This window comes from Puntigrus tetrazona, chromosome 18, assembly GCF_018831695.1.
Source record: "Puntigrus tetrazona isolate hp1 chromosome 18, ASM1883169v1, whole genome shotgun sequence".
In the NCBI taxonomy this organism is placed as follows: Eukaryota; Metazoa; Chordata; class Actinopteri; order Cypriniformes; family Cyprinidae; genus Puntigrus; species Puntigrus tetrazona.
In genome coordinates, this window is record NC_056716.1 from 10681541 (window position 1) to 10699046 (window position 17506).

Consider the following 17506-nt stretch of genomic DNA (forward strand, 5'->3'; position numbering starts at 1 on the left):
AACTCGAACCATAACTATTGCTGACAGACTGAGTTGACCAATAAAACTATCTGGACTAGAAAGAATCATGGTTATAAACATGGTTGGCTTTTTGTAGGTCAGTGGTAGGTGATATTTGACAGCGGGACATTCTCATAAAGGAAGCAATCAGCAACACAAACAGCCAAAACCGTCCTGAATACAATAAACCGCATTCAGACTGGTCATTTGATTTGCAAATGTAATTCCGTCCTATATTAGTGTAAACAGATGTGAATATAAATTGGATTTCCGCATCGTCATTTTTACCACGCTAAAGTGGTTTACCTTGAATTCACTCAGTAGTCTGTATATTATGTTAGAATTTATTTTTTTGGCTCTAGGACATGCGTACAAATTCAGAGTAACAGATGGCATTTTTAAACATTTTTCAGATAAAGACGCAGCATTTATGTTGATTGCAGCACTTTTCACTGCGCAGTGGCGTATTTCTGTTGGCAAACTCAAAAGTTAGCATCACAATTGATCCCTCAACAAGTACACAACAGGATTTTCCATTGGCTTTTGAATTATTTTAGAAAATAAGCTCTGTGGTCAACACTTTGAAGCCAATGACGTTTGAAGCCTAAATATAAGCTAAACAGAGGTTTATGTATTGAATTATAAATTAATCACGCAGTAGCAATCTTTATTTTTATTTATTTTATTTATTTTATTTAATTAACGTAATGAGGCATTGAAGAGTGCACTAGTAAGTAAAATGATGTTCAGTGTCCACAAAAATGTAGCCCAATTAAGCCCCTTAGTGTAAAACATTCAATACATCCCGAGCTTGTCTTTACCAAATACCTTAATTTAGGCCTTTAACCCAAAACAAATTGACTTTGAGACTATACAAGCAAAAGTGTTAAAATGCTAACTTGTTTCTGGGTTTTGTCTATAAAAAAAAGTCATCCCTGCAGCACTCTATGTGGATATATTTTTACATTCAAGTAGACAAGAGCTGTACTTGTGTTCATATTGCCTACAAAATAGCCGCCGAGAGCATTTCCAAGATGGCCTCCATATGCTGCAATGCCTTAAAGCAACACTGACTGAACAAGCACATTAGAAGCCACTGCCTTTTAGCAAACCTCTTAGCGGAGAACATTAGCACTGAAAATGGTTACGTGACGTCACCCAATTAATATTCATGAGCCAGGCTGATACAATTTATAACGAGGCCTCCCTCCATTTTTCACATCATTTCTTCAGCCAAAATCCGCAACCACTCTCTCACATTTGCTCTCTCTCTCTCTATATAAGTGCTCCAGGGTGAACATTCTGAGATATGTGAGCCAAAATAATACAGCATTCACTGTAAATATTTACTATTATATATTAGACAGTCTGGCCAGTGTCCCCCAGCCCAACATTAATCATCATTCATCTATCAAATTGAGTTATGACTGAATGATCAATACTGACACAGGTGCCAGATCTTATTTACCACAGAAAGAGAGAGAGAGAGGGCCAGGGAGAAATAAAGGACCTTCTTTGTTCAGACAGAAGCACAATATGCCTGCTTGCTAAAGTCTCTGACTGCTGTAATGTTTATTCTGATAGGAGTGACCAGACAGGGATTCTTCATCAAAGAAAACCATTGTTCATGCGGGACCAGATGAAAAGATCTTTTCACTTTCCTTTGATATCCAATTTCAATTGTTAAAAAAAAAAAGAAAAGAAAAATAAAATCATATGAAAGATTTTTTTTCTACCCTCCCGTTTTCATTGAAAGAAAAAAAATATATATAAATATAAAAACAACTATACAAGAAGGTGTATTTTCTCACACACCAAAACCAAAAGGCATTAAAAATAAACTAATAAAACATTTAGATTTTTTTTTTCTCTGAGATTTACCCATTTACAAGATTTACCTTAAGTGCATCTCCCTACAAGACCTGAAACCTGATCTGAGATGATACAATAAGTACCTGCACACCACACACACTGAGTCACATACAGTAATAACAGCTTTGAATAACTGCACTTAGTGAATTGAATGAATAGCCAAATCTCACAGATGAAGTTTCACCATAATAAAAGGTTTAGGACAGGAATGTCTTAAAGTAACCAAGTAACACATCTGTCTCCATGAAAACAATTAGTCTTTGCTTAGGACTCAGCAAGCTAGGATTAAGTCTAAAACAGACAGGCAGCTGTATATTTGAAGTATTTTAAAAGCATTCTACTTTTTGTGGGGAACAAAGTGACATTTAACGTATTTAATTTTTACTGCATTTTTACTGTTTGAAAATATTATTCATTTCAAATATAAAGCATCATTGACATCAAACCTTATGCACCTATTTGAACCAAGAGCAAAGGTAACAGTTTCAGGTGAATAATAGAATGCTTTATGTGCATAACAGTGATAAAATGATCAACATCATCATCATCATTATTATTATTACTGAACAAAGCATCATAACTGATCTCTATAACTAGTCCATAGTCCCTTGTTATTGAATTTGCCAAACCATTAAGCTACCACCATCACAACTTATCGATTACCAAACACCACGATCGCAAATGGAAAACTGAAATGTCCAATGCATACAAGCAACACACACATATCTGCAAATAAAACCGGCTATTAAAACTTGACATTATATAAGGGATGTTATATAAGGACAACAGACAACTAAAAATACTGGCTCTCTCGGTCTGACCTCATATTTAGGGCAGAGAAAATTCAAAAGATAAAAGGTAGGCTAAAAAATTTAAACATTTATGCAACTGCTTGGTGTGCGTAAATCCATGAACTCTTCAACTGTTGCCCTAAAGTAGGGCATTTGCTCTCTTCTGCTGACTTGGTGAGGATCGAAACATTACTGCATATTTTTTACCAACAATGCTCGACTTTGGGTCAGGGCTTCATAAGTAAAGCCAAGCAGCAAAATAATGGTGTATGAAACCCTACTGCAGCTGTGTGAGTGTGCCTGTGTGTGTGTGTGTGTGTGTGTGTGTGATTATGACCTTTCTCTGTTTGCTGGATAATTCCCCTTTTTGGCCCTGTGCTCTGCCGGGCCCCGTTATTCCAAACAAACAGAGCAGGCGCTCTGGAGGGCTTTAGCTAATGTAGAAACACTATCCTTCAGCTCTCAGACCGCATGTTAATGCTTGCATCTGCTGTGCCGGCCACTCGACGGGCTCAGCCACGCAATCAAACTGGCCCGGTAGAGCCACAGCTCTCTCCTTATTAGCAGGCCTGACAACACACCGTGGATGGAGCGAAGGGGATTAGACTGCACTCCAGAGAGGAAAGACAGAAGCGCTCAGTCCGGCCCGCCCGTACATGTGTATAGAACAGCTCTCAGCGGGTTTTAAAGAAGGATATGAGCAGTGCCAGACTGGCTGTGACTCAAACTCAGCCTGAGAGATAAAAAGAGTGTGATCCGGAGGTGTCAGTGTGTGACAGAGATGCCCTTACAGGCGTCTTTCGGGTTCAAGATCTAGTCACAACATTTATAGCGTAATGGTACGTGCCACAATATGTTTTTATTTATTTATGTGTTTTTTGTTTTTTTCGTTCAATGAATTGAAACTTTGTGGCATTTAGGTACCCCTTGAATCTTTATACTTATATTATATTATATAAGTATATCGTATTATAAGTTCCTCATAATGAAGTAAAGAAATCAAACCTCACTCCAAGATTCTTTTTAATGAACTTGTTAAATCATTTTTCACATTACACTGATGATTAATTTGCAAATTGGAAATCTAAATCAACAACTCACTGATTCAATTATCTGGTCAGAAAGAGTATCAGAGTATCTAACAAATTTTTGTTCAAAATATGAAAAGCACCAAAAGATCCTTGGAGCTTATCTGTGCACACAATGCTACAATAAGTTACTAACTTAATATTTGGTATTGATTAGTGTATGAAAATCACTATCCATTGCTTGTGAAATAAATGTCTGAAAGCCCAAGTTTAAATTATGATCAAATAAGGGGGGGGGGTGCTTGTTGGTTAAAACGACTCAAAGTAATGAAGCATGTCAAAACCACCAATCACAGTTCATTTTCATTGTTTTAATATTGCCACAATAACAGACCTGTGTGTAAAACTCTCAGGCGTATTTTAAAGACGCAAACTCTAAATATTTCACATACATTTGAAAATCCAGCGTTTAGTTGTCACGGTTGTAAACATGACACAAAACTTCTTTGTGAGGCATCACAGCGTTTTTTGTTTCCAGGCAGAATATTAAAGAACGCGACACACACGTCTCCCTGAAATCCTGCATAATTCAAGCAATCCAGTGACTACTTTGAAACTCCACTTTTTTTGTGCCATATGCATCAGAAGTTTAGCCAATGTTCTGTGGAAGTGACGTCTGAAGCTGAGACAAATAGAGCAGTAATTTGTTGTACAAAGATATATCCAGTCATTACTATGTAAAGTCAGTAAAAGAAGGTAATTTTTATACATAGTGCAGAAAAATACAAGAACATTAGAGAAATCTTGCATTAAATCACCCAAAAAGATGTTTATAGACAACCTTACAGCACATTTCTGCATTTACTTTCATCGTTTTGTATTTCTTTTTTATTTTGTCTTGCATATTTTTTAAATGTATCATTTTCTGTGGTATTCGACTTTATGACATAAACATTGTCAATACAGTGCTTTAACTCGTATTGGATCTGGAACATTACTTTGAAGGCTGGCTTATGTCCAGTGTGCTGATCCTAGACATGGAGCTGAAGGTCATTGCCGAGTGTTACGCACACACACAGTTTTGATAGCAGTGTGGGAGCACTCCTCCTTTGTGATAACAGATAACCCGTGATTTACCTCAAGGAGCTGACAGATTTACCCTGAGAGGCAATAGACACATGTACAGACCCGTCTGCAGGAGGCGTGTGGTAGGATGAGAGGGTGGAGACCTGTCTTTGCTGACTCCATCTGTTCAGTGTTAAGGCTGACACGGGCATATGCAGGCAGACTGATCCAGAACGAGACTTCACATGGCAAAAACAGCTTCATCACGCTGTGTGTCAGTGTGTAAATGCATGAGTCACTCTTCCTCTAGATGTGGAATTGAGGTAAAACGCAGGGAACTTCCCAAAAAACACACCCACACTTGCAATCCTTTAATAACATGAGAGAAGGCGCTCTGCCCCAGGAAAATATGTTGCCCTAAAACCCTTTCTCTTTTTTTGCTAAAGTGTTCTTTTTGAGTCTCAGCGCAATACCTGCTTCATTTCTGGAGCCAGATTGGATCTGCTCCATCTGAACAGGTGATCAATATTAGGGACTGTAGTGGGAGAGAGAGAGAGAGAGCTCTCAAAATATCACTGCAGCTCAGGAGACTATGCGGTATGAACTTTACCAAAGACAAACAAAGCCAAAAAAAAAGGTTCATTTTAGGTTTTATTGACATTAAACTCTTGACAATCAGCAGCGGGTAAGAGTCGGACCACTGAGGATCATGATAGGTCCCAATCCCAGATGGGTGATTCACGAACAAGCAAATTACTGTACTCTTGTATCATTATTGGGTCATTCACCGCATGATTACCCCAGGAAGTACTGTAAAAGTCAGTATAATGTAAGCTACTTTGGGAAAGATAGCATTGGATAAATGACTAATACCTGCATCAGCCATTTCACAGTCAGACGATGATAAAGCATGTGTCAAGCATCCTATAGCTTTTGTCTGAAAACTAAGCTTCATAAACGTCGTTCTAAAACCAAGCAGGCTGATTTCTAATGCAGCATCATAAAATGTAACCCCTTAAGTGATTGTCATTGATTTGGGCAACATTTCAGCAAGCCACTCACAGTCACAACTCAATTTATTCCAGCAGAGTTTTGTGTTCGCATGTTACTAGGCTAATACTCGAAACATAAAATTTTCAGTGTTGAATTTTTGAACATTTAGTCAAGTTCATAGGAAGATTTTTATAAATTTAGATTTCATGAGTACTTGGTTGTGAGTTTTCCAATACAATGCCCATGAATATCCAGCTGTTAGGTAGGATCATCTAAAGCCCTGTTTAGACCTGGTGGACAATATCAATGTTACTTTTGGTATCATTTCCATTAAATTTCTTTCTCACTCATAAGTAGCTTAATGGATTCATTTATTTAATCATACTGAACTTCAAATGACATCAGTAGAAAAGGAAAGTCGTTTCAATATTATAAAGACAAAATAAATCACTTTATTTTGATGGTCCCTTATGAACATTCTGTGGACAATAACTAACTTGCACCTACATGTCAACTAACTTTTAAGTAGACTGTCTGATTATTATCTGCTAACTCTCTATATCTACCAATAGACATTCTACTAGCTGACATGTAAGTTACTTTTTGTCAACAGAATGTTCATAAGGGACCATCAAAAAACGTTCCTAAAGTGTGGAACACATTGTCTAAAAAAGCAACCCGCCACGTTTTAAAACAGATCTATTTAATACATGGGTGTAATGGGTGTAAATTCCCATTTCTCCCTTTTTAAGCAGCAGGGCGTATAAGTGATACTGTGGTTTAGTGAAAGAACATAAATTTCAGGTCTTTTTCACGCATGAATGTTTGAACTTGCATCTAATTCTGGAGCCATTACAGGTTAAACCAGCAGAAGACTGTTTCTAGCAGCAGGTCTATTCACCTAGCAACCAGATGTCCCTGGCAAAGAGAAGACCTTCATGTGTTACACTCTGACCTCTTACAAAACAAAACATATTTAACCTTCACCTCCTACACACACACAGAGAGAAAGAAGGACAGTTCTGCTGCTGAGGGGAGGAAACGCTATAGTGAACAAATACGGTTGTGTGAATGCTACTGGGGCACATTCCCATACAGAGCCATGTGAGTGCCAGCAGGCCAGTGTTCAGAGACGGGCGGGGGGGGGAGGCTGGGATCTTTGCAAACAGTCCATAAAGAGACCCTGCCACCCTCCCTTTCATATGCTAATGAGAGCCACTTTGTGTGGGGGTTAAAAAACTCTCAGGGGTCCGAACAACGTCGATTTAAACCCACAATAGAGCCTCAATTCTCTCGAGAAAAACCCACAATGCTCTCTCTCTGTCTCTCTCGCGCTGATAAAGAGATCAGTATGGATGTGTGGGTGTCAGGGTGCATTAGGCACTGACAGAGTGTGATGTACAGAGATCATAATTCACTCACACACACACATTTCCTGAAAGTGGTATTGATCAGCTGTCCTGAAAAGCAGGCCCCCCTTTTTTGACATTTTCTGTGTGGGTTATTGGCCAAATTCTTGTAGAATGCATTTAAATGTGGTAAAATATAGCTGTGTGTATGCCTCACTAATAAATAATCTAATTATTTCAAAGTTTTTTATTGTTAAATATGATGATATATTTACATTGGGTGAGAAACGTATAATCCCTGATAACTTGTAGACTTAAACTTATCTGGTTTAACATCTGAATAATACTGACATTTTATTAATTCAAACACATTTTTTATCCTCTGTTAATATTTCAGTTCAAATAAATATGCAGAAATAAATAAGGAGAACATAGCAGAATATTGGTGCTTATTGCTGGCACACAGCAGTCTCTCTTCTCTTTGTACGTTAAGGAGTTTTGGGGGTTTTTTTTTTAGTTCTGTCTGTTCAGTTTTGTTGAAGGACTTTTCAGAGACCTCTTTAAACTTCTGGCTTTCAGTCAAGAATGTCTCTTAGACTAGCACATACACCTGCTGCTCTTTCAGATAATGCTAAACTCTGCGTGAGAGGTAGAAAGCAGAAGTCGGGCTGTTACGCTTGTTTAGTCTGCTTGCATTTACACGTTGCATGTACATTTTTTTTGTCCAAACAGTGATTCATCCAAAAGAGGCAATATCACAAGAAGTGCTGGCAATGCAAAGTCGCAAAGTTCAAGTTCACCTCAATATCTTAACTGCTCCTCATAAACAGCACTGAAATTGAATAAAGAAAAAATAATAATGCATCTATTTGGTGAGAATTTTTATAGTCCGATTCATACAAAGATGTACGATCTTTATAAAGACACTTAGCATGAATGTGCACCCCTATGCCTCAGCGGAGTGTAAGCAGGTTGTATAAAAATGTACAAATAAACGGCCACCAATTAGCCAAAATGTACTTGAGACTTTCTTTATGAAAATTTTTACTGTACATATGTAGACCGATTGTGTTTGCCCTCCATCTAATGAGTACACCTCAAAAGGCTAGATATTTCTTAGTAGACATAAAAGTGTCCTCATCCTGATTATTTCTAAATAGAAGGATGCCATAAGCAGCAGTTAGAGTACACACATACATCCATTTTCAAGCACATTCATGTATCGTTCTTTTGATTTGACGTTTACTGAAAGCACGGAAGTTTGATGTCAAAGCAAATGGACTAAGCTTTAATATGAAAACACCCATATTTCTCCACCCGCTTCCCTACAGGTGTGTTATAATCGTCTCAGGTGTAAACTTGTCTGTCTCACACCCACAGATGTATACAAACACACACACACATAACGATTGAGTTACAGAATCTGAGTTGATCTCTGAAAGTTATTTTTAGGCAAAAAGTGTCAGCTGCAACACAACAGCTAACGCTAACATTGCTAACTGTCATTCTCCCTGTAACCGTAGCCATTTTTGCAACGGTTACAGCGGTTACGGTTACATCTTACAACATGATAAAACAGATGCATGCAAGTGTTAAAAGTGCCCTCTTTCTCTAGAAAGATCACTCCAAAACCCAGATAAAAGCTGCAGTTGGCAAACATTCAGCGTGCAACCCAAAAATAGCTTGGAATAATAAGCCTGATTTACAAATGGCTTACAAAATATGGATCACACATGTCAGCTGCGGAGAGTGTGTGTGTTCGCAGTGCTGAAATGTTAAAGTTAATCACGCAGAGGCTAATGAGGTCAGAGCAATGAACGTGTCCCCATCAGCTTACAGCTGTATAACACACACACTGAGAAGACAGGCGTAATATTCTCTCTCCAAGAGTCTGACGCTGTCTGGCCCGCTTGCTTCAGTCAGTCAGGCCGCTGAGACACGAAAAGAGAAAATACGTGTATTTATCTAAACTGTCCCCATCTCCACGGCAGTAGAAACCACAGCTTCACAGATCCACTGCCTATTTCAGAGCAGGAAAGTGACTTATGAACCCTGACACGCACAGTTAAGACATTTGTGACACAGCACAACCCAAGGTGTACTTCCTGTAGTAAAACTTTCTAGTATCAGTCAAAAGGAGAATCTGTATTTTCCAGAAAAGTCTAGTTTTTTACACATTCAGGTGGAGCTGTCTCTCTTAGTGGCTAGTAGAGGATTTGGTTTTCTAAATGGTTGCTACGGCTAGAGATGTACCTAAAAGTGAATACATTATTTTTTAGAAGCAGTCACTGCTTGGTAGAAAACAGAGGCATCGGACTTTCTTGATTTTTATCTAAAATATCGAGCTATCACTAGCAAGCACGCACAAGCAGTGACTGCTTCTAGCAATTTTTTTTTTCTTCTGCTATTCGTGAGAAGCAGGCACTCCTTGTGTTTGCTTGCTAGTGATAGCCTGATATTTCAGATGAACATCGGAATTCTAATGCTGTATAAAGTGTTAAAATAAATTACCGTTAATAAGCACAGCGTGAATGGCTTCTGAATACTGTGCGTCTCTTTCAGAAATCAGAGCTAGTTGAGAATAGTGGGTTCTATTGTTGTTTTTTTTCTAATTAAAGCAATACAGTTGCTGAGGGAGAGCAATCCACAAAAATACATAAACAAATTATATACAATAATAATAAATCCATTTTGACTCATTTGTGAAAAATTGGTTTTCTTTTCCAAGAAAGTGCAATATTAAACCACTATTTTCTGTTTAAAACTTTCGCATAGCCTCTTTAGGTTATAGTAACATAAAACATTTAATTCAGATTTTGATTTTCACAGATTTTTATAAAAACTGATTTTTAAAAAATGCATTTTTTCTTAAAAATGCAATAAATCAATATAAAAGTTATTTTTCATATTGAAACTGTTGAAAATACACACCAAAGTAAGTTGATCCACACATGGCAGGCTGTGAACTTACTACAGGTATCAACAACTGTCAATACTACAGTTCAACATCAACAATCGAATTGGATCAAAAATTTGGTTTGGTTTAAGCTGGAAATAGTTGATTTAGCTTGTCTAGCCAAACCGGTGTTCAGCTTGTACCAGCCTAACCAGCTAAGATCAGCCTGATCAGCTAAAGAAGTGGTCAAAACCTGTCTAAAACCTGCCTGCAAACCAGCTATGACCAGGTTGAAACTAGAGAACTAGTTAGCTTAGGCTTTATAATCGAATTAAAACGTAACAGCACCCCTTTTCTTAAACCACGCTATTTGAGGTCGGTGTTCATCTCACAGACCCGAACAAACCCTTAAATTGAAGTTTTGATGTTTGTTTTATACCTGAGACATTAATACAGGTGATACGTTCCAGGGAAAATGCCAGTAACGCAATGGTGCAAATTAAAGTAGTTGACTTCCTCTTCGTTTCGTCTCTGTGCCAAAAGAAATGTGAGCAAAAGATGACACACTGACAATGCTACGAGAGGTAAATGACCCCTGGAACATCTTTCTGTCTCGTTCTTTCATTCATTCAGCGGTTTAATATTCATCACTTCCCTTCAGCTCTGCCCTCACAGGCGTCCCACCGCCCAGACCGCCCCAAATCCCCTCACAAATCCCCACTTCAACATTACCTCATTTACAAAAGCAAAGTCAAGACAAAAGAGCACGTCTCCGAGCAGCGCCGCCTTTAACATGCAGGACGCAGCCATTGAGGCGACAGAGAGGCACTATTATGAGCTCTTTCACCTCTGAGAATGCTCCTTTAATGATTCTGTTCTGTTTCCATGTTATTCCTTTGCTTCCTTCATTATGTTAATAATTTCTTCACCTCAAGACAACAGATTTGCCCACAGTGTCACGCCAGAGCAAACAGAGAGGTGTTAACCTGAAAATTAACCTTGAAAAACCAGCCTCTCTCTTTATCACACGTTGTGCCCGCGCGCTAGGTGATTTATGACCTTGCAGATAACTTGTTTTTAAAATCCTATTACATATTATGTGAAGTCCGAGCTCTCCGCAAACCTTTTTTTAACACAGATTTATGCAGCCATTTAAAGGCAATTCTCTCCAATCAGGGTTTATGGCTCGCCGTTACCAAACAGGCTACTAAAACGAAGGTCTAATCTCACACACACACGCAGCAAATGCGTGACATATGTTACTGTTCCTGCCCTGCAGGGGACGTACAAACCTTCTGATGAGTCTATCAGGAGGACCCCTGACGCCTTCTCCGATTCTTAAAGGAGCAGTTGAATGGAAATGCTGTCAGGATTTACTGACCTTCATGTTGTTCCAAATGTGCTTTTTCTGTGGAATACAAATGCTTTCTTACGTTCTTTTTGCACACAACAAAAGTAGAATGTTACCAAGGGCTATCAAAGCATCATAAAAGTATCTGCATAGTCCATATCGCTCATATACTAAATTCCAAAATTAAGCAATAGCTGTATTTTAAAAAAAGGAAATATAAGGTACATTTTAATATAATTTATGAGTAACCCTCTGAAACTTAATAAATTCAGCATTTACTCTTTACTTACAAAAACACATTAGGGTTCGTTTAAGCAAGGATGCATAATTAAGTACAGAAAAAGAAGGTCAAAAATATTTGGTACAATAAGATTTTCTTATCAAATTAATAAAATGCTGTGTTGCAAAAATGAGTAAACCCTCCTGAAAATCACCAAATTAAAACGAAATAACTTTTTTCTGGTGTAATCTTTTTTTATTCGATTTTTGTTCAACAGGTAAGCATTTAAAAAGACGTCATTTCTTAACAATCATTCCGAGAACAAGTGATAAAGCCTTGTCAGGAGATTTATTTAACTGCACAACAGACAAGATAAATGCCAAATAGTTCTTCTGAGTGTAAAAATACAGCAAAAGTAACACAGAAATTAAATAAGCAATAGACTTGTGATAAGGCCCCTGAAATAATAAGGCGTTCATTTTCAGCTCTTATTCAGTGATGAGTATTTGCTAGAAAAAACAGGAGAAATAACAAGTTGGAAAAGCTCTGAAAAGAGTGATTGTTTATTTCACATGCTGTCATGAATTCATAAACCATGTGTGAAGAAACTGAAAAATAAGTTCATACCCTCTCCTCATTTCCTGCATTGTTGGGCATTTTTCTCCCAAGGTAAAAAAAAAAAAAAAAAAAAAAAAAAGATCAGTGGATAAATATTTTACCCAGTCTTAAAAGGTTAAATCTGAAAGTGCACCGTTTATAAAGTTATTGTATCTCAAAAGAAATTATTTCAAGCAATGAAAGCACACTGAAACCACACTGATTACGTTGGCCAAAATATAAATATATTTAAATATGTGCATGTATGTATTTATGTATGTATTATTATAGATTTCTACGTTTTTCTTTCATTCTCCTTTTTCGGGTCTCATATGAGGGTCAAATTCAGCCCAGCTCACATTTTGGTCTATTTCAACCACGACACACTCACACACACTTGCGCGACACATGCAGAAGAAGCGTATGCATAAACAGTGTCACACACTCTCACACCCTAACAGCAGACTTCAGCTGCATCAACTGCTACTGAGAAAGCTTGTTGAGGCTTGTTGCAGATCGGATCGGATCTGGTATACAGAGCAGAACAGCACGTGTGTGTGTGTGTGTTAATGAGACTAAAGGTAATCAAGGCTGGTTACTGCTTGCTACAAGCAGGGCAAATAAAATATGCCCACTTACCTACAGTAAAGTAACACAGACACACCCTTGACGTCATAAAATACGAAATACACAAAACATTCCCCATCACAGGGTTGCTACTTCCTCTTACACACACAGAACAGATGTCAGGAACATGATACAACATATAGATGGCGTATAGAGTGACTACACATCAGCATCACAAAAAGTCTGAATATCACTTTCATTTTCTGAGCCGTTTTTGTAATGCAATTTCCATCTGGCCTGGCTGTTATTTTAGTCAATGTATGAAGTCAGCTCCCTTCAAAGAGATAGTTGACCTAAAAATTTAAAATCTGTCATTGTTTACTCAACCTCATGTCATTTAAAACCTGCATGACTTTATTTTTTCTGTGGAACATTAAGGAAGATATTTTGAGAAGTGTCTCTTACAATGGAAGTCACTGAAAACCTATATATATATATATTGTTCTGTTTGCGAAAAGGATTCATAAAGGTCGGTAATTATGTGAGACTGATTCAATTATTATATCATTTTCATTTTTGGGTGACCTATATTTACTAACACATCGTTTGAAAAACTGTGTTTTAATGTCACTAATGAGGATTTTTATGATCTTTGAATAGCACTGGTTATTAAAAGCAAACATTTTTTATGTTAAAGTGTTGAATGTTAAAATGTCGATTTATTTATTTTTCACTACTGATTTCTCTGATGACAGCATTACAGTATATGTAAAATTTTATATATATATATATATATATATATATATATATATATATATATATATATATATATATATATATATATATATATATATATATATATATATATATATATATATATATATATATATATATAAAATCTTTAAGATTTTAAGGTTGAAACTAAATATATTTTGTAAAAATTTATAAAAGAAAATACATTATATGTATACATTATACATTGAGAATATATTTAAAATATATTTAGTATATTTTAAAATATATTACAACGTATATATGTAGTTTTGTATTTATTTATTTATTTATTTATTCATATACAATGGCAGATAAATCATACATGCAATGACACAAGGGTCAGTAAATGATGACAGAATTAACTTTTTTGGGTGAACTATTCCTTTACGCCTATGTAAGTCTATTCAGAGATGAGTAACCGCATAATACATAACAGACCGGCTGTTTGGGAAACATAGATCAACTCCCAGAATTGAAAACATTATAAAGTCAAACACAGTCTTATCACACAGAGCTTAAACATAACCTCTTGAACTTGACTATGACTTGACAAGAGAAGATTTGATATGATGTGAATGAGAGTGACATTAACAATGTCAGTCAGGAACAGTGTACTGATGTGGATTAATAGCTTAATGTCTAATTAGTTTCAGCCTTTGATCTGAAGAAATAACAGACACGTGTCCCTCAGCAAACAACAGGTTATGAGCACTGAGCAGAATATCCCCAGCACAGACAGCTATTATGAGGACCAGATAAGAGCAGCTAAGGTGAGGTGGAAGATGTCACCCGAGTCCAAAAGACAGACGGAATGAGAAAGAATATATGACATTTTCTGGGAGAATGAGATCCTAGGATCTCTAAAAATGAAAATTATTTCGCACATAAATTTCATGGCAATGAGTCAATAAATAATGAGCTCGAATGTCATTTCCTGTCTTCAATCTGTTGGTTCGCACGGACGCTGACATATCCCTCTGGAAATTACCTACGGCAGCGACTATGAATATGATTATGTCTATCTGAGCCACGGTGATAGCTCAGTACATTCATAATTAATGTAAGTGTCAACAAAAATCTCCAGTTCTTGTGCTATAGTCTTAAACCGTATACACATCCTGTCTGCAGCTTCCTGTTGGGATGTAAACACAAGTTCTGAGGAGGACTGTTTTAGTAGATGGAGTAGAAACTGTAGAAACAAACAAGACTTTTTAATGTGTAAGGGGCTCTTGGCTGTACAGAGGACGTGTGCAGGACTGTGTCTTCAGGGACAGGGCGCTTTCAGAGGGTGGTTGACCGGAGTTACAGCTCATTGACCTAGAACCATGACACTTTACATCAATGTGTAATCATAACAAAAACACTCAGAAGTATTTTTATTGGCCAATATTCATGTTGCAAGATTAAAACTGCTGCCAACAGTTAACCACTCACTGAGACTGTCTTTCTATCTATCTATCTATCTATCTATCTATCTATCTGTCTGTCTGTCTGTCTGTCTGTGTCCAAATGTCTATCTATCTATCTATCTATCTATCTATCTATCTATCTATCTATCTGTCTGTCTGTCTGTCTGTCTCCAAATGTCTGTCTATCTATCTATCTATCTATCTATCTATCTATCTATCTATCTATCTATCTATCTATCTATCTATCTATCTATCTATCTGTATGTGTCCAAATGTCTATCTATCTATCTATCTATCTATCTATCTATCTATCTATCTATCTATCTATCTATCTATCTATCTATCTATCTATCTATCTATCTATCTATCTATCTGTGTGTGTCCAAATGTCTATCTATTTAAACGTATCTATCTATCTGGCTGTCCGTCTGTCCATCATCTGTCTGTCTCCGTCCATCCATCCATTCAACCATGTCTATCTATCTATCTATCTATCTATCTATCTATCTATCTATCTATCTATCTATCTATCTTTCTATCTATCTATCTATCTATCTATCTATCTATCTATCTATCTATCTATCTATCTATCTATCTATCTATCTGTCCGTCTGTCTGTCTGTCTCTCCATTCATGTCTCTCTTTCTTTCTGTGTCTATTAATACACCTATCTGACTTTCTGTCTTTTTTACAGTAATGCAGTAAAAAGATAAGAATGCAGCACAGATGAAAACTGTGTTTAAATAAGTTATGAAGTGATAGTTTATCACATCTGTTCTCTAAATACTCTCTAGGAAGTGACTATCCAAAGAAAGAAATAAAAGAAGGACTCGTCGTCTGCGGAGGAGTGTAATTATGGACCGTTTATTGTGTTCAGCTGTGTGAAGTGTTTTGAAGGTTTACATGCCAGAGCAGTTGGTCTCAGTAGCAGGAGGGGTCGGGCTTGTCCGAGCCTGGTTAAGTCTCTCACTCTCTCAGAACGATGAACATTAACTCACTGAATCATAATCCTCAACGCAAATAACACACCCTTTACGCACGCGATTTCACCAACAGGTTGTGACAAAAAATGATTTCCCATGATGGAATTGAGCGTAGAATACACCATGGGTCGCTGTGGCTTTCAAGACATTAAAAAAAAAAAAACTGCCCTTTCTGCCAAAGAACCATACCAATATTTATTCAAAATCAAATTTATCTGCAGTTAATTTTTGCACTTATGGCCATTTCCCTCAGAAATATGAAACTGTCCAAATGAATTATACTAAACAGTATTGCACAGAAATTCAGCATGACATTATGACAGAGCGAGTTATGCAGTCTGGGTGTCAAGCAGTTGGACTCAGAGGCTCCAGACCTTCACACACACACACACACACACACCGCCCGATTAAGAGCGTGTCTGTGGCATGATGCTGGTCTGGGCTCCATTTGTCACACAAGTGTTGCACTTCCGTGGCCTTGTCTCTCTGTGTGTGTCTCTGTGCCATCTGTAGGGGCCGGACGGTACTAAATCAGGCTGAGCAGTGAGAGTGGATGGGCTGCAGAGGTCTGCCGGCTAACCCTTCACCCTACACCCCCAGCAAAGCTCTCGAGAGCCTGGGAGTGCCCACCTCTGTCCCTCTGCTGTCAATCTCACGCATACAGTAGACAACGGCAGAGCAGTAGCGAGCAGTTTAGAAGTCGTTCTGCCTTCCTGCTGAACATTCACATGCTAACGAACAGTACCGAGGGTGATAATGGAGAGGTGTGTGTCACAAGTGTGTGAGTGTGTGTTCATGCAAGTTGTAAAGATGTGTGGGGGAAGGGTCAAGTGTTATCATTCCCCCAACCTCTGGACCCCGGAAGAAAACTTTATTAAGCCTCTGCGTGCATTTAAGGAAATAAAATATAGCTGTTTGGTTGTGTTTGAAGTATAGATTAATCATTTGAACATGCAGTATTAATGGCTGTGCCCATTTGGAAGAAAAAGAACTTCTTTTAATAATGTATTTTGTTTTGACTACCTGATCTCATGAATGTACATATAACACCTTGTGGCGTATATACAAAAAAATGTACTTTGGCGTGTTAATGCTACACATACACAGTGGGTGCAATTAGTATTGGGGGGTAGATGCGTATCATACGTACGTGAAAACACACGCGAGTCATATATATACCCCAAAGTCAATCTTTGCATATCAATACCACAAATTTTAGGGGTTTCGTGGGATACTGTTCATGTGCATTTTCATGACATCGGGCTGAAGAAATTTCAATAATCACGTTTTACCAAGATAACACACAAGATAAAGTTGAAACTAACGAATCGTTCTTGAATGTGTCCCGTGAGCTTATGAAAGAACAACCCCCGAATAACAAAAACTCCTTTGGGAGGTCTTAGGACATAAAACTTTCACTTTTCGATTTCCTCTACCTGCTCTATTTTCCTCTCACGTCTTCACCTGTGCTGATGAGTTTATTAACGGCAGGCTCAATTAGGTCAGTGGAACAAATTCTAAAACTATTACCTGCATGTGTATCTGTCCGGTTCCCCACAGGATGTGCTGGCATTCAGAGTCGCCTCTCCGCGGTTATATTTGCATTTAATG

The 17506-nt window shown here is 37.5% G+C and overlaps 1 protein-coding gene across 1 annotated transcript in view; it reads left to right on the plus strand.

Moving 5' to 3' along the window:
- Positions 1-17506, plus strand: part of sema6dl (sema domain, transmembrane domain (TM), and cytoplasmic domain, (semaphorin) 6D, like) — an 85399-nt gene that overhangs the window by 48854 nt on the left and 19039 nt on the right. The gene's annotated exons all lie outside the window — the stretch shown is intronic.